Source organism: Macrobrachium nipponense, chromosome 6 (assembly GCF_015104395.2).
Source record: "Macrobrachium nipponense isolate FS-2020 chromosome 6, ASM1510439v2, whole genome shotgun sequence".
Taxonomy (NCBI): domain Eukaryota; kingdom Metazoa; phylum Arthropoda; class Malacostraca; order Decapoda; family Palaemonidae; genus Macrobrachium; species Macrobrachium nipponense.
In genome coordinates, this window is record NC_061108.1 from 124,302,837 (window position 1) to 124,322,329 (window position 19,493).

The following is a 19,493-nucleotide window of genomic DNA, read 5'->3' on the forward strand; positions in this document are numbered from 1 at the left end:
CGCCAACACAAGGTTAGGTCGAATATTAAGGCAGCATAAATTCAATTAGGAAGTGATTATTTGCCCGACGGTCGGGCAAACAAGCAAACCATTTTCTTATTTTCCCGACCGTGACGTCATCAGAAATCTGGGAACGAGGTCGTATGAAACCGACGCCATGATGAAAATGGATTCGAGAAGTGATGGACGTGTATTTTATGTGGGTCAAAAATTCAAAGATTATGACGAATTCGTGAGAAAAAGAAAAACTAGAACATCAAACATGTGCCAAGTATGTTATAGTGACTGCAGAACAATCGGCAAGGCAAACAAAACTGTAGTTAACCCTCAGAACCACTACAAGAATGAGTTCAGAGATACAGCCGTGCCAGTGTTCAGTGCAAACATGGCGGAGAGCACAGCACTACGAGCACGGGTAAAAAACCTAACCAAAGGTATTATGACATCCTATTATACATTTTCGGTCCTTATTTTTAACCTTATAGACAAGAAAATAGACCAACTCAGTCAGTTGATTACAGTACGAACACTGCACTGTGCATGCAATGCACTGCAGTGTTCGTGTACATTTTGATGTGTGTACACAGTGACAGTACACACAGTACATTCAACATTTAAACTAGGCCTATTAATATGGTCCTATTAATATCCATTAATATTGGTCGTGTTGTTGGTTAGACCTAACTTACTAGGCTAGTTCATGAAATTGAAGTACTGTACAAATGGATTTTCCAGTGTTAATTGACCAATAGTTCATCGGTACGTAAGAATACCGAAAGCCACAGAAAACCACATAAAAGCAACCGAAAACCACCTTATAAGTTATTAATACTTCATTTGAAAGCAAGAATAATGCGTTTTACATCCATTACTGGTCAAATTTGTTTAATTATATGTGTATTACGTCGTTTATAGGACTCGGAAAGTCGGTTTGTCTTAGCAGAAATTCTTCGATCGGCGCCATGTTGACAAAGACTCTCGAAGAGGGTACCAGGCTAAAAGCCCTTACCTGCGCAGAGCCATCTATTATACTGCCAGCTCCCCATTGATCTTGTAACAGCTGTTAAAGTGATATTTTTTTTTTCTTCAGAACATTCAAGATGAACTGCCCCAGCGGCTTCCTTCTGACCGCGAATAGAAAAGAAGACTGCATGGTTGTGAGCAAGGCTGATTTCACCCACAACCACGAAACAAGCCGGTCAACCTTCCTAATGTACCCTCAAATGCGGCGCCTGGAAAACGAACACGTTGATGTGGGAAGATTAATGTTCAAGATGTCTGTACCACCAAAGGTTTTTCGAGATACGCTAGCCCAGGTATGAGGAAAAATGTTGACACCTGTAGACATTAACAACCTTTAACAAAAATTCCGAATGGAAGATAGCAATGGCGCTACTGATGTGACACTTTTAATGGAAACTCTTGATAACATTTTTAGAACAGGAAGCCTTGGTAAGTTATGTTGGAAATTACCAATAGGTGCACGATGGCAAGATTACGAACATTTTTATTCAACTCCATTCATGAAAGAAGCCTTAGTCAAGTTTCCTGAAGTTCTATTACTTGACGGGACATACCGAATTAATAACACAAAGATGCCGCTTTACACGTTCATGGTTGAGGATGGCTACGGTTGCAGCATTCCTGTAGGTCATTTCTTTGTTGCAAATGAAAACATGGAGACGATTGCAGCAGGATTTGAATCGTTGAAGAAATCGGTTGGTGTAAAAATACTGAGTCAGAATCAAGTGTTCTTGGTAGACAAGGACTTTACGGAAATAGGTTTGGTTAGAAAGTACTTCCCAGAGTCAGCGATTCATTTATGCCTATTTCATGTGTTTAAAACTTTTAGAAGCGAAACAACCAAGATCTTAGGAAAGAACAGAAATGAAATAACAGAACTAGTTGAAAAGATAGCGTACTGTTCAACAGAAGAAACCTATGAGGAATTATACGCTCAGCTGCTTGAAAAGACTACTTCCCAGTTTGGGGAGTACTTCAAAAAAAACTGGCATGAATGTTGGCACATGTGGGTGTCAGCTTGGCGAAAGAAGACTGTGACATTTGGTAACCGCACCACCAATAGGTTAGAATCATTCCACCACAAGTTGAAGGCGCAGCACCTGCACCACTTTCATTAGACTTGCACATTAAAATATTATCATATTAGGCCTATTGAATACAGGGGCCCTTTAATACTAAACAGTGGTAGGTCTAACATCTTTAAATTTGATACATCAGATTTTTGAAGTTTTCAACGAGGCTATCAAATATATTTACGCTTCGAACTGACCAGTATTTAAGTGTTTAAATAACAATTTAATGGCACCGTCAAAATATAAAAATATGCTGCCATTGTTTGGTATTAAGATATAGAAATCCTAACTTGTGTGATCACACTAGATAGAGGCTACCCTGCCTTTAATAAGTGTTGAAATAACCGAGTATAAAAATAATATGCTGCCATTGTTTGGTAAAAAGATATAAAAATCCTAACTTGTGTTAGCAAACTAGAAGAGAGGCTACCCTACCTTTAAAGCCCATAATTTTTTAACAAGACAAATATGAGGCTTCCCCCTTACGTTAGTGTGCCTAGCCATAGGGGGCCTAGATGTTCCATGAGTTTATAACAAAGGCTTTGGAAATAATTTGCGCACAGATACTAGTATAGCCCATTTTTTAGCCTAAAAAAGCTACAAAAAATTTGACGGTTGCCTTTTTACAATATGCCATGACGAACAGGCTAACAACAGTCCACAAACGACAGTCGGGAAAGTAAGAAGTTCCCACGACCGTCGTTAGAATAAGCAATATTCGCACTGTTTACACAACGGTCGTTAGAATAACAACCCAATTGTACTGTTTAGACGACGGTCGGGAAAATAATTCCAGCGCACTGTTTACCCGACCGTCGGGAGAACAAGAAACTGTGCTTTTTGTTTGCCCGACGGTCGGGTAAATATCACCAGCCATTCAATTAAATGTTACATTTAATCATGTAATGCAGCATCAGGTGTAGTGTAGTTATTTCTGAAACCATTTAATGGCGTTTTTAATAAATTTGACTTTCAATTGGAAATGCTTTGCTACCCAATACATTGGGCCACAATGGGAAGCTTGTGGTTTAACAGGTTGGGAAAAGGATAATTAGGTAAATAAATACAGTGCTTCATCCACACGTACCTATCCCTAAACTTATCTCCTTAGGTGTTGGATTTCCAGCTCCCCCTTCTCACAGTCTTCTCGTCGCCTAACCTGACCTAGGGTGCTGTAAATCACTGAGTGAAATGCACGGCTCCAGGCAAACCTAGCCTAGCCTAACTTGTAGCCAAGGCCATTGGTAGAAATGAGTTTGATGTTTTAATAATTAGACAAAACTAAAACTTGCTAGATATTATGAAATGTGTCATGAATATATGATGTCACAAACCTTGGTAAGCTGTCACAAATCTCTGAAACTATTAGATGTCAAAAAGTAACTCAGTTAAGATTCAGAACTCTTTATATCATGCTACTGCGAATGCTATGTAGCAATTAGTCTTTATGAAGGAAAAACAAAAATGTGGAGATCACATGAAATATTCCAGTCATCGTCAATTTCACAGAACTATGGGTTGAGTGTAAAATCACATCGAGAAACAAGAGCAATGAGTCCTCTTTAAAAATATACGGGACATGTTATTTCTAGATAAATAGAAATGAAGGCATTACTCTGCATATACAAAAAAGAACTCGGATTTTATTTAAGATTTAATTTTGAGGATTTCTTGAGGGTTATTATAAAGTAGTTATTACTTCAATGTTAGTGGCTTTTCATTCTTGAAGTCATATTCTATTCTCCACTATGCCTGGCAAGCCAATATCATACACATTAACCATATTTATAGTTTCACTGATTTAACCCGGTTGAATAACTTTCTTATTTACTTTACTATTAATAGTTTGCCTCTGTATGAATTTTTTTTGTATCCATAAAATATTTTAATTTTTCACCAAATATAGGGCAGCCATAACAACTTAGTCTCTATTTCCAAATCAGCGTGTCTTCGGCCTCTAGTTGTCACACCTTTCATTACTTTTACTGTACCTCCTTCATATTCTTTCTTCCATCTTACTTTCCACCCTCTCTTAACAATTGATTTATAGTGCAACTGCAAGGTTTTCCTCCTGTTACACCTTTCAAACTTATACTCTCAATTTCCGTTTCTGCGCTGAATGACCTCATAGGTCCCAGTGCTTGTCCTTTGGCCTAAATACTATATTCAATTCAATTCAATGACATATTTCATAAGGAAGGAGATATTTTTGCGTCAAGTGTATTCACTGCTTTTTTTTTCATTTTAGGACGAAAACTTAACGAATACCGTATCCGCCATCCAGCCATTATATTCCCAACTGTAGAGATTATGCACGAATTGAAAAACAGCTTAAGGTAAGTAAACAGATTCTTCAGCCATCTCGGGAAATGTGTTTGTACCGATTTTTTCTTAATTTTATATCAGTATTTACGGCCAAATTATGATTATTCATTTGCCATTGTGTGTTACAGAGCGGAATCTACTTACACTGGGATATAAAATTTTTATGTAATGAGGATCCTATTGTGGATTCTAGCGCCTCAGTGGCGTGATCGGTATGGTCTTGGCCTGCGACCTCGGTGGCCGCGAGTTCGATTCTTGGGCATTCCATTGAGGTGTGAGAGGTGTGTGTTTCTGGTGACAGAAGTTCATTCTCGATGTGGTTCGGAAGTCACGTAAAGCCGTTGGTCCTGTTGCTGAATAACCACTGGTTCCATGCAACGTCAAAACACCGTAGAAGCAAACAAAACAAACCTATTGTGGGTTCTTTAATCTTCACATTACTTGACATCAGAGATGTTACTAAGGAGTATGAAAGTGATAAACCTAAACAATCATAAGGACAAAGAACGATAGGCATCGTTTTTCACGTAAAGGGAATTTATGACTTTAGGTAACTGGAATAGATTAAAGAGGTGTCAGACCTAGACTAATGACTCAAACTGTTTTAGACAATTGTAGATATGAGTGTATAGGTAATATGTATCCAACGCGTTTTTGTACATAGATATAGGTGAGTAAGCACAAGGCTATTTGAGATACGTTCAATTTACTGTACCTCCGTTCATATTCTCTTTCTTGCATCATAATTTCCACCCTGTTGATGGATAGTGCTAATGCGAGGTTTTCCTCCTGTTACACCGTTCAAGCCTCTTCACTGTCAGTTACCGTTTCAGCGCTGAATGATCTCATAGGTTCCAGCGCTTGGCCTTCGGCCTAAAGAGGGGAACCAGATAAGTATATTAGGCTCCTATTTATTCTGTCTGCTGTTTATTGTGAGGATTGCTTTCCGGCCCATTTGAATGGTTGCATTTCATGTCTCTCTCTCTCTCTCTCTCTCTCAACAAAAATTTTTTTTTTTTTGCTCCCTGTAGCCCTGCATCTACAAAATCCCTCTCATCCATATATGTTTGTGTGTGGGTTGCCTTGCTAATATATTAATGTCAGCAGTGCTAAATGAATTTTTAAAGATTTATTTAAAATGAATTTATTGGAGACGTTATATATGTATATATGTATATATATTTATGTGTATATTAATTTGTGTAATTATATATATACAAACTATGAAACATATAATATACATATAATATATATCTATAATATAGTAATATATATATAATATATATATATCTATATATATATATATAAATAATGTATATAATTTGTATGACACGCATATCATTAAATTGCAAATTCTCTCTCTCTCTCTCTCTCTCTCTCTCTCTCTCTCTCTCTCTCTCTCTCTCTCTCTCTCTCTCTCTCTCTCTCTCTCTCTCTCTCTCAGCTTGTCGATTGAATTTGCCATAAAGCTCCCAAACTAGACCTTGCCAGGGGCGCGAGCTTGGGGCCTTCATCCTGAAGTTGCTGCTGCCGCTGTACCTGAAGGTGTCGTTAATCAGTCGCTCCTTTGATCAGGGGACGGAAGCCTCCTCATTCGCTCTCTCGTCTGATCTTCATTGGCCCATGGGTCCTGACTGAGAAGTAGGGGCAGAGGGAAGGAGAGAGTGAGAGAGAGAGAGAGTTACAAGGAGTTCCAAGGATTAGGATGTCTCAAAGACTTGTTAGTCCATCCTAAGAGGAGACATCGTGTGCTCACTTCTCTCTCTCGGAGCAGATTTTGCTGTTCATTCACAGTGTCCTAATGATTTTGTCTAGCTCTCTTTTAAACTAACACACTGTTGCTGTTTACAACTTCTGGTGGCAGTTTATTGCATGTGTCACATATCTTGTATGTAAAGAAGTTCCCACAATGGGATGATGTGTTGTATCTCTTCAGTTGTAGATTCCATCCATTATTGTCTGGTCTGGTTTTCGTTTAACGTAATAGGTTACTGTCTCCTTTCAGTATTTTGAATTTTTCTATTTGTTGTCCTCGCAATCGTCGTGTTTCTAAGCCATACATGTTTAGGCTCTCTAGTCGTCTTTGGTAACCTGTTTGCCTGATGGATGGAATTAACTTTGTGGCTCTTGCTTGTTCCCCTTCTAATCTATTTATGTCCTTTCTTTGTGTTGGTGACCAAAACTGTACTGCATATTCAAGTTTGGGTCTATTTATCGATGTGTTGAGCTGCTGCACTGTTTCTTTGTTTCTGTATTTGAACTGCGTCTTTATGGACCCCATAAAGAGGGATTTCTGTGCATTCTTTTCAGTTTTTATGCACTGTTTTGTGGATTTTAAGCCCTTGGTAATAATGAATCGAAGGTCCTTTTCTTGTTCTACACGATTTATGTCATTTCCAAGCGGCATGTAGTTGGGATGAGTGTTGTTTGTACCTATGTTGTTCCTATTTGTAACACTTTACACTTATTCAAGTTCAAAGGCATTTGTCATCTTTTTGGCCACTCCTATTTTCTTTAGATCATTTCTTAAACTTTCCACTGTGGTGCGTCTGCAAATTCAGCTATCCTGCTAGTTAATGCTACATCAGTGTCATTAATATAAATAAAAAAACAAGAGCGGACAGAACCCTGAAGAACTCCGCTTTTCACATCTGCCCTTTCTGATTCTTCATCGTTTATTACAACTCTGTTTTCTATTAGTTAACCAGTCTTCGATCCAGTCTGCTGTTTCTCCTACAATTCTAAAGCTCTAAATTTTGTCATGAGAGTCGTGTTTGGAACTTTGCCAAATGCCTTTTGGAAATGTAAGTAGAGTATATCTATTGCTCCACTATTATCGTAAATACCAAGCTTGTTATGGAAAAACTCCAAGAGGTTTGATAGGTAGAATCTTTTTCGTCCAAAGCCGTGTTGACTGTTTAACAGGTTGTTTCTATCAATGTGATCCACAATTTGATCTGCTATTATGGACTCAAAAATCTTAAAAGGACCGACGTTAGACTGATTTGTCTATAATTTCCTGTTTCTTCTCATGGACCTTTATTTTATTCTATTTATTTATTTTTTAAACTGGTAGAGCACATTACTTAGTTTCCAGGGATGTTGAAACTGGCAGAGAGAGAGAGAGAGAGAGAGAGAGAGAGAGAGAAGAGAGAGAGAGAGAGAGAGATTGGCGAACAGGCAGACAGAGGGCTAGTTTTCATGGATTTTCCATGCACTGGGACATTGAGAGGTTTTTTGTTATTTTATTTCTGAAATGAATTTCCTGTCAATTCCCACCTCTTCGGTGTATGTTGTGTGCATTCAGCTTCATTGCGTTCATTTTGTTTCTCCCGTTCGTCCTCGAGATAAGCTTCTGCCCTCCTCCCAAAGGAACCTCTCCAGCCCAGGTCCCATTAGTTTCTGGACTCACTCGGAAGGTCAAGATGAAGGAAGGAGCCCATTTGTATATAAACGTGCACGTGACATCACAGCACGGTGGACTTTCTAAAGACGTCACAGCCTCGTTGTCTCCTGGGCTGGTAGACTCTGGTACCTGCACAAGGGCACGTAGGCAGACTGGTACAAAGCGTGTGCAACAATGCGTAGGGTTGGCACCGACAGTAATGCTGTTCGCATTTCATTATCCTTGTGATTAATGAGAGTTTTCCCTTCGTGGCCAGGTTGAGGAATGTCCCGTATCTGAGGAATACGGCAGTGCGTGCAGAGGAATTGACGCTTTTATTAAATTTCACTATGACGGCAAAATGGACTCCCATGAACAGATCAGGTGGGAAAAGATTGGCCCGTAGGACGGTAATCCCGTCAGGGTACCTCACGTGGAGCACTGTAGGACATTGCTTGAGGTTCTTCGCAGCGTCCCATCGGCCCTTAGTTGCAACTCCTTTCATTCCTCCTACTGTACCTCCTTTCATATTCCTTTCTTCCGTTCAATTTTCACCCTCATCTAGCAATTATTTCAAAGTGAAACCGCGAGGTTTTTCTGCTGCTACGTAATTATTATTATTTTACATTTCAGCACTGAATGACCTCACAGGTCCCGGTTCTTGTCCTTTGGCCAAAATTTAATATTCCATTCAATCCAAGTTGGAATAGATCAGGCTTTGTGAATATTTCATATATATAATAATATATATATATATATATCATATATATATATATATATATATATATATATATATATATATATATGAAACATTCACAAAGCCTAATCTATTCCAACTTGGATTGAATGGAATATTAAATTTTGGCCAAAGGACAAGAACGGGACCTGTGAGGTCATTCAGTGCTGAAATGTAAAAAAAAAATTATAATTACGTAGCAGTAGAAAAACCTCGCGGTTTCACTTTGAAATAATTAATTGCTAGATGAGGGTGAAAATTGAAAAAACGGAAGAAAAGGAATATGAAAGGAGGTACAGTAGGAGGAATGAAAGGAGTTGCAACTAAGGGCCGATGGGACGCTATTTATATATATATATATATATATATATATATATATATAATATATATTATATATATATATATGTATATATATGAAAATCTATTCAAAAGTAAGTGTTAATTATGCATCGAATGAACAGATTCAAGTTAAATGAACAGTAAAGAAGGAAGAGAATAATTTTCACAGTAATCTGTGACTTGATAAAAGACTTCAAGTGTAAAAGAATGACCAGTTGCTTGAGTTTTAAAAACGGCAAACCCTCGCCTTAGCCAGGGGCTCATTATCCACACAAGTCTTTGCCCAGTTTGACATATTATGTAGTAGGTCATTATCACCCTGGAACCATCCAGCCGGCACTAGATTATCGGCGTTATTCTAATTGCTGAAAGGAATGCCGTGATAATATATCATTTAGATAATTCATTTTAAAAGCTTCATTCTTGGCCTTGTTTATTTTTCTATAATATATATATATACATATATATATATATATCGAGCTACAATGTCCTTTAATATCTAATTCGCTCTACCTCGGAATTAATATCCTTTTCATATATGCTTAAACCCGAAGGGGAATTTTTTTTCTCGATAATAGATTTGCCTGGACCAGGGCGCGAACCTATGGATCCTTTCAAACCCAGGAACGTCAGTGAAGCTTTATCTACTACACCACCGCGAGAGGCTAAAAGTTCATGTCGCCTCTCACCCTCATATACCTTTCGCGCGCAGGTAATTAGTGGTTTGGAGACAACATCAACCCACCTCGACTCCGGTAGTGTTTGTAGTGCTTTTGACAGCACGTAGCCAATCTATAAGTCATATCACATTTCCGTGATTCATATTACATATATCGAGCTACAATGTCCTTTAATATCTAATTCGCTCTACCTCGGAATTAATATATTTTTCATATATGCTTAACCGAAGGGGAATTTTTTCTCGATAATAGATTTGCCTGGACCAGGGCGCGAACCTATGGATCCTTTCATACCCAGGAACGTCAGTGAAGCTTTATCTACTACACCACCGCGAGAGGCTAAAAGTTCATGTCGCCTCTCACCCTCATATACCTTTTGCGCGCAGGTAATTAGTGGTTTGGAGACAACATCAACCCACCTCGACTCCGTAGTGTTTGTAGTGCTTTTGACAGCACGTAGCCAATCTATAAGTTCATATCACCTCTCGCGGTGGTGTAGTAGATAAGCTTCACTGACGTTCCTGGGTTTGAAAGGATCGATAGGTTCGCGCCCTGGTCCAGGCAAATCTATTATCGAGAAAAAATTCCCCCTTCGGTTAAGCATATATGAAATATATTAATTCCGAGGTAGAGCGAATTAGATATTAAAGGACATTGTAGCTCGCATATATGTATATGAATCACGGAAATGTGATATGACTTATACATATATATATATATATATATATTATATATATATATATACACGTATATATATAATAATTATATCTATATATTATACATACATACATATACATACATACATATATATATATATATATATATATATATATATATATATATATATATATATATCTAGATATATATAACTGAATCACGAAAAACAAAAATTTGGAACGTGATAAATGCTAAATAAAGGTATAATAAGCCCCGAAGGAAAGTGAAACACTGGAGTAGCTCCAAGATCTTTCGACTCACGTCCTTTACTTAGCAGACCGACTGAACATCTCAGTTTCTCATGTATGTCTGTCGGTCTGCTAAGTAAAGGACGTGAGTCGAAAGATCTTGGAGCTACTCCAGTGTTTCACTTTCCTTCGTGGCTTATACCTTTATTTATGCATATATATATATGAAAATAAAATATTTATACACACACACACACACACACACACACATATATATTATATATATTTGATTTTGATTTTGCGATAAAGCATACATGTAATATTCAATATTCTGTGAGGCTGGTATTGCTTGAGAGGCCGGCATTTTAGTCACTGATAACAACAGGCTGCTATGGCCATCAGTTCATCTTAACTTCTCAACAACAATTAAAGGAGAGGTAGTCATGATTCCTCTTTACTGTCTAGCACGTAGGACGCCGCGTCGTTCGTTACAAAAATCTCAGCGCTGCAAGAGAAATGTAAGTTTGGTCGACTTTCTGTTAACTGTTGCATAAATATTCCCTTTGTGGCGAGTTCGATTCTCGGGCATTCCATTGAGGGGTCAGAGATGTGTATTTCTGGTGATAGAAGTTCACTCTGGACGTGGTTCGGAAGTCAGGTAAAGCCGTTGGTCCCGTTGCTGAATAACCGCTGGTTCCATGCAAAGTAAAAACACCATAAAAAGAAACAAACTATGGACCCCTCAGTAAAGTTCAGATATATAGATTTTATTACTTGTTTTGTTGGCAATTTGTTTTTGTTTAGTAAAACTTCAAGGCCACTACAGTAATGTCAAACCATTTCTTAATTTGAAAGCTAGGTCTATGTAGTCAGTTCAGTTCTATCCATATAATTTCACTGGGCATTAATGACATAAAGGTAATTCTTATTTGGGGAGAATATATTCGAGCACTTTTACGAAGTGAATTCTGCGTTTTTCGAAACATCCAACTGCCCTATATCTTTATTTGGAAGTATAACGTTTTTCAAGCATATTATGTTAATGATATCATCACTCTCTAACCTACACGAGTTAGAATCTTACCTTAGCGCCTCAGCGGCGCGGTCAGTATGGTGTTGGCGTGCCATCTCGGTGGCCGCGAGTTCGATTCTTGCGCATTCCACTGTGGAGTGAGAGATGTGTATTTCTGGTGACAGAAGTTCACTCTCGACGTGGTTCGGAAGTCACGTAAAGCCGTTGGTCCCGTTGCTGAATAACCACTGGTTCCATGCAACGTCAAAACACCATACAAACAAACAACCAAACAAATCGAATCTTACCAGGGAGTGAGGACCTCTTCATTTACTTCTCCTTGGGATTTTAGATATTGAGTAGAGAACGTATCTTCAGAGTGTCTTTTTTTAAAGTTCATGATTTTGGTAAATGTGATCGTTCGATTCTGCTCTTAAAGAGTCCCAATCTCAGAGGAGGTAGTGAATAAATTTTTGATATTCATTAGTTAGTTCTGTAACCACAGTAACTGGGTTTTGGTTAGGTTTGGTGAGAATGATATCAGTAGCTTAATCTAGTACGTTTTGTTTTTGCGATTTGGTTTTCTCCATTTAGTAGGTTTTTTTTTTTTTTTTTTTTTTTTTTTTTTTTTTTGGTTTTTTTTTTTTTTTTTTTTTTTTTTTTTTCTCGCTTACTCGGGGAGTGAGCCTACAAATCACCTATGTTGTTGTTGTTGTTATTGTTGGAGTCTCAGGAGGTCTGATAAAGGCGTTTCATGTTAAGTTAAAAATGCAGGAGTTTTAGGGTAGGATATTTATGATCTATTTATTAGAATAAAAATGTATAAAAATAGTGTCCATTTTAAACAGTACAGAACAATTATTTCTAATAAAATATAGCGTATTTATATTAATTTTTGTTGGCGAAACAACGCTCTATTAGACCGTAGATTTTAGTACATGCCCCAAGTAATCTGGAGATTGGATCACGCCCTGTTTTTATTCATATTGGTCGCTGTATGGTGTATTAACATTGGTATAGGTGTTAGCGCCTCAGTAGTGTGGTCGGTATGGCGTTGGCGTGCCACCTCGTTAGCCGCCGATTTTCAGGCGTTCCACTGAGAGGTGAGAGATATGTATTTCTGGTGATAGAAGATCACTCCCGACGTGGTTCGGAAGTCACGTAAAGCCGTTGGTCCCGTTGTTGAATAACCACTGGTTCCATGCAACGTAAAACCACCATAAAAGCAAAACAAAACATATGTAGGTGTTGGTCTGTTCCGTGTGACCATCCTTGTGACTTCTAACGCTTAACTTTGATAGTGTTTTATGTATAAGAGTGAATGATGATGAGGCCGGAAACGCAGAATGTGAAAATGAAGGAAAGCGATTGGACGCCCTAGATTTATACCTCAGGTTTCCGTTATGATATTCATAATTTTCCTTTTCGCGTCTGGCCCATCCATCCCTGTCTCCTTTTCCGATATATGCTCCGTATAAATCTCATTTGTTGCTGTCACTGTTCTCCTCCTCCTCCTCCTTCTCTTCCTCCTCCTCCTCTCTCCTCCTCCTCCTCCTCCTCCTCCTCCTCCTCCTCCTCCTCCTCCACTTTCCTGTCCATCAGCATCCTTGAGGCCTCCTCCAGATACGCATTATAGACGCGTCTGACAATATAGGACTCAAATCATTTTCAGCGTAATCATTCATATCGACCGGAAGCTCCGGATTATGGGAAAGGGGCATTCGAGGTTTAGGACTGGAGACTGTATACAAATACAAGTAGGTTATTCACTGGGTATTTGCTTTGGTAGTCGTTTTAAAAAAAATGTAATGGACATGTATTGACTAGACGTATTATGAATATTTGATATATATATATATATATATATATAGTAATATAATTATATAATATATATATATATTATATATAATATTATTAAACCTGTGTGTGGGTATTCAGTTGTATTCCACAAAGGAAAATGAAAAAGGTATGTCTCAGAAAATGCCCAACAGTTTCGTCCTCCAATGGACTTCTTCCTGGGGCGTTTATTAAGAAATACAACTGAATTACCATATCTTCGTGCCTAAGAAGATTTATCAGTAATATATATATATATATATATATATATATATATATATATATATATAATGTGTGTGTGTGTGTGTATGTATGTATATATATAATCTATGTACATATTGGTGTGTGTGCTCACGTGCGTGTGTGTGTGTGTGTATGTCTGTTGTTCAAGTCTAAAAGAATACAATGATATATTCTTTTTGGGGCTAAGGGTTGAAATTTTCTACAGTTTTACATCTGATCAAATAACCATAATGCGAGCTTATTCAAATAGATGACAAAAGCATCAGGCAGAAAATGCTTGAAGTGTTTTTCCTAATTGCCCAAATACTGTGACGAAACTACCTAATGAAAATGATAGCTCCAGTACATTCCTAGGAGTACCGTCCATCCACTGCGCATAGCCAATGACTTCGTGTCCTTTTAAGGAACTAGTTTGGCCCCCCCTCGATTCGACCGCAGAAATTCAGGTCGTGTGTTGGAAGGTTCAGGAGAGGGCACGCCATTACCAGAGGTCTCGTTAACTTCGTTATTAATAGTCTAAAGCACATCTTTATTTTGATCCCTCGTCGTTATCAACACAGCCTGCATAAATTCGAAATGTAATTCTTTCTATGGGAATGAAAAACCCAAGGGCTTGTTCTACCTACGGAGGAAAGGTAAGCTTATTGAGACATATATGTGTGTGTGCGTGTGTATGTACATGAACCTTTATGATGGCTAGAGAACGGTAGAAGTAGTTTCGTATACGACTTGTATTTATTTTACAAATGCCATTGTTTTAGTTATATTCGTCAAGGAGAGAGAGAGAGAGAGAGAATGACATTGTAATTAGGTCGTTATTGCAAACACGAAATATAGGATGACCCATAATAGTTTTATGCTAATGTAATAAGTAAGTTCACAGTAACATGCCAAGCGTATAAAGTTCCCAAAAGGGTATCTGATAAACGTTGGCCAGGATACCACGAGGTAGGACTTGACGTCATCCCGTGTTAGCGCCTCAGTGGCGTGGTTGGTTTGGTGTTTGCCTCTCACGTCGGTGGTCGCGGGATCGATTCTCGGCCATTCCATTGAGGAGTGAGAGATGTGTATTTCTGGTGATAGAAGTTCACTCCCGACGTGGTTCGGAAGTCACGTAAAGCCGTTGGTTCCGTTGCTGAATAACCACTGGTTCCATGCAACGTAAAAACACCATACAAACAAATTACTTTTGTTGTCAGGTGCATGACGATGGAGGTGACCTTTCTTGACATGACTGGGAATCGGTGGAGAAACTGTTGATAAGTTAATATTCGTGCAAAAAAATTCGTTCATAGGAATTTCAGAAGACAAGAAAAGACTTGCTCTTGTAGGCTAACGTTTTTCAAAATATTAGGGAAATTTGATAATCTTGCTGATATTCTACACGGTTTTCTGCACCAAAAAATGGGTTAATTAGACAACTAATTAGACAACCTCCCCTGTGGGATATGTTAGCCTGAACCGTGTGTATGAAGGATTTATCCCAAATATGTTGATGTTGCTGATAAGTGCGTTTTGCTAGCTATCCTTTTTTCTGTATCCCATTTCGGTTTTTGCTTTCCAACAGTGATTTACTATTTCACTTTTGTCTGGTGCTAGCAAGTTCAAGTTATTAGTTCTTTAAAGAGTGAATTTCATTTTGGCAACCTTGTTCCTAGATTTAAACATGATTTGAAGAGTGGTGTAGCTGTCGCTTATTAAAATCGCGTCTGGTTCTTGACAGAGGTTCTCTCTTCTTTGAAATGTGTTTCCGTAATCTGCCGTCGTTCATTTTTATTCTTTTTGGGTGGCCCCGAGAATCAGGTATTCATTAGAAGCTTTTGATTGAAGTGACGTTTTCTTCGTGACTACAGGCGATAGCTTAAATATCTTTTTTAATAACAATCCAGAACTGGGGTGTATTTTTCAAACTTAAATATATATATATATATATATATATATATATATATATATATATATATATATATATATATATATATATATATATATATATAAAGCTCTGACCTATTTTAATATCGTAGATACAGCATCTGTTAGAAACTCCTCGGAGGCTTGTTTTGAAAGATTGAAATGGAGATTTATGTGAAACAATTAAAAAAAGCTTAAGACGCATAGTTGGCTAGTTACAGGCGACTAAAGAATAAAGCAGTCATAATATTTTTGTGAAGACAAGTTTCCACTATTTGAATGACTATACTCGTTTTTTTCCATCTGTCCATCCGCCTGTGGTATGTACATATGGTAACACTGCGTCCCGGGCTTTAGATATTTACATTCAGCTTACAATCAACAATTATGATATCCTATTTCGAATATTAACGGTGTAATTCGCATACAGTAAATTATTAAAACACTTTTCAGTTGCAAAGGTACACCCAGATATCCTTTTATTTACCAAAAACTTACACATAGCGTAACTATCTAAAGCCCGGGACGCAGTGTTACCATACGGAAACACCACAGGCGGATGGACAGATGGAAAAAAACAGAGTATAGGTATAAAGAAGAATAGGTTTCTTCGTGTACAATTTTCTTCAGCTCCCCTACATTATTGCTAAGGGTGAAATATTCAAGATGTGTAGAAATTATGTAACAAAAGCATCAAGTAACAAATATGATCGGTCTCTTTCACCATATGCCGCTGTTAAAAGGTTTAGGCAATATTGGTATGAAAGCATTTAATTTGGTGAAAGTATAGCTGGAATCTGAAAATAGAAATCCTGTTTTTGCAAGTGTGCAGCCGCACTTTCACGAGATTGATTACAAAAGACAAGTGAAGTATGAACTCCTAGACTACTAAGTATCATAAGTTATAGAAAACGAAGTGATTAATTGGCAACTTTTATTTTTATGTGTTGCATAAGAATCGTTTGGAATTTTTTTTTTTTTTTTTTAGTTTGGTTTTGAATAGTATCTGTGATATATATATATATATAATATATATATATATATATTTATAATATAATATATATATATATATATATACATATATATGTATATATATATATATGTGTATATATATATATATATATATATATATATATATATATATAATCATGATAGAATGCATGACTATTAGCCTTTCAGTAATTATTCCTTTGGTAAAACAGTAGCACTAGAAGTCGGTACATCAAATCAGGCGTAATCTCGAGAGAAGTCAGGCCGACATTAGCTCAAGGTATCTTAACTTATCTTTTGAAGGTCATCTGAAAAGTGCATTCCCTCGGAAATCGACTTTGAAATTCCTCGGAGACTTGGCGTCGGCGACCTTTATACCAATGACGCATGTGTAATTGTTCAGTGGGTACAGAAGTCCTGCTTAATATTTCTTTGTTTTTCTCAATAGATTTTGAAGCTTGTGTTGTGGTGATTTTAAGACCCCTAACCTTTGGGAGTTGGGCTGTAAATGCCGTGATGTAAAGCGGATGTTTGTGTTTTTAAAATTCTGAATCTGTCTGTGTTGATGTTATTGTGGTTTTGGCTCGGAGTCCTGAAAGCTGAGCCTCTCTAAAATTGATTTCAGATTCATCTTTCATCTTGGCCTTATCGATAAAGTTTACAAACTTCTAAAAATTTTCAAATATGTTTCTTACGTCCCTGCTGGAAGTTTCTATTGCAGATTCTATTAATACGTTCCGAATTCGTTTGTTCCCCAAGGGGGGTAGTGGCGTCAGTGCACCTCATGCTTAGCGCTGTAAGCATTTACTTAAGGTTCATTGCAGCGTCCCCTCTGCCCATAGATGTAACCCCTTTCATTCTACTTGATGAATAGTAACAGACGGTATTTTCTGAGTACATTAACCGAGCCTTCAATGTGACAGCTTTGCTTTGTTGATGATAATGTTATGTAATTCGTCAGTAGTTTTTTTTTACTAATGCATGCGTCTTAGGGATGTTTGTTTGTTTGTTTGTTTGTTTTTTTTTCTTTCTTTTTGCCATCCTTAGGTGAAGTGTTTCGAAACAGAGGCGATAAACGCACCATTTGTACCTGGTACAGTAGACAGTACCACTGACATCAAAATGATGACACACAACGCGCGTCGTAAAAGATTCCTTTATTCCAGTCACGATCGAGAAGTCTGTCGTGACAAAGCCTTGCTGGCTGAAAATGAGCGTTTCGAAATGTACAGGCGCATATATAAATAACCAAAGGGAATATGTCATGGAAATGAGGGGGCGCAGGATGTCTTGTTCACGGAGAGGCCGGACGAGGAAAAGACAAAAGACGGTCCGAAGTTTGATCATTGTTTCTCGTAAAGTACAAAGCAGGACGCACATGCCCTGGGGGAGGGGGGTTGGGTATGGATTAATCATAGCCATCTTTGGATGTATACGGGAAGAGCTCTCTTATTACAGGCGAAATAAAACGGGAGTTATGGCGTCGTTAGGAATGGCTGAGGTAGCAAAAGACGTCTAGGAACTGCGTTGAATTATTGGCATTATTCCCGGTGCCAGTCATCGTAGAATTTCGTCCCCGCAGGTAAACTTCGTGTTCGGTTTGATGTTTATACGCGAGAGGGACCCGCGGGGCGGGGGGGGGGGGTGTTGTTGCGGGGTAGGGCGTGCGGAGGGGTTGATATTACAATTGATAAATTGCTAATAATTACGGACAAAAAGTTGTAGGACCATACCGTCCATGCCAGTTGTTTTGATTCAATTTGGGTCCCGTCACATGTAAATTTGTTCCTGGGATGTCACACCGGCCATTTAATTTGGAATAAAGTCGTGGTTAATAACGCAGGAATGCTTTTTATGGACACGGCAAAACAATACCTGCGTGTGGAATACCTATCCAGATTTGATATAAACGTTTAAAATTTCTCCCTGTTACCCTCAAATACAATATGTTGTAATTTATTGTATTTGAGGTCTTTATCATTATTTTTTTTATTGCTTCCCAGTGTGATCATCATATGAATAGTGCTTATTCGTGGTTGTTAGTTTATCAGTCATTGTAATTTATATGACCTTTTCACAGTAGTACATACACACACACACATATAATGTGTATATATATATATATATATATATATAATTATTTAGATATAGATGATATATATATATATAATAACATATATATATATATATAATATATATATATATATATATATATATATATTATATTATATTATATATATATATATCTATCTATATATATACTATACATATACTATATATATATACTATATACTATACATATATAGACATACATACATGTATATATATATATATATATATATATATACATGTATGTATGTCTATATATATATATATATATATATATATATATATATGTATTATATATATGTATATATATGTATATATATATATATAGATTATAGATATATATAATATATATATATATCTATATATATATATATATATATATATATATATATATATATATATATATATATATATATATATATATATACATACATTATATGTGTGTGTGTGTGTATGTACTACTGTGAAAAGGTCATATATTAACAATGACTGATAAACTAACAACCACGAATAAGCACTATATATATATATATATATATATATATATATATATATATATATATTATATATATATATATATATATATATATATATATATATATATATATATATATATATATATATATATATATATATATATATATATATATATATATATATATATGATTTTCACGAATGGGACTTGGTTAGTTTTAGTTTCTGTTTCCCTCCTCTTCAAATCTTGTGTTCATTCTTGACATACTTTGACACGATTTTGTTACTTCAACTTTGCTTCAGGATAGATTCTTTTCAAGAAAACGGTGGCAAGTGTATTTTATATATATATATATATATATATATATATATATTATATATATATATATATACATATGTATGTATGTATGTATGTATATATATATACATATACAAATTTTATGATATATATATAT

At 36.7% G+C, this 19,493-nt stretch overlaps 1 protein-coding gene across 1 annotated transcript in view; it reads left to right on the forward strand.

Annotated features, from left to right (window-relative positions):
* Window positions 1-4,340: 4,340 nt before the first annotated feature.
* The window catches only part of LOC135216129 (protein madd-4-like), an 832,309-nt gene continuing 817,156 nt past the window's right edge, over window positions 4,341-19,493 (forward strand). Inside the window, exon 1 of the mRNA XM_064251194.1 lies at window positions 4,341-4,432. The gene's annotated coding sequence lies outside the window, so the exon portion shown is untranslated. The remainder of the gene's footprint in view (window positions 4,433-19,493) is intronic.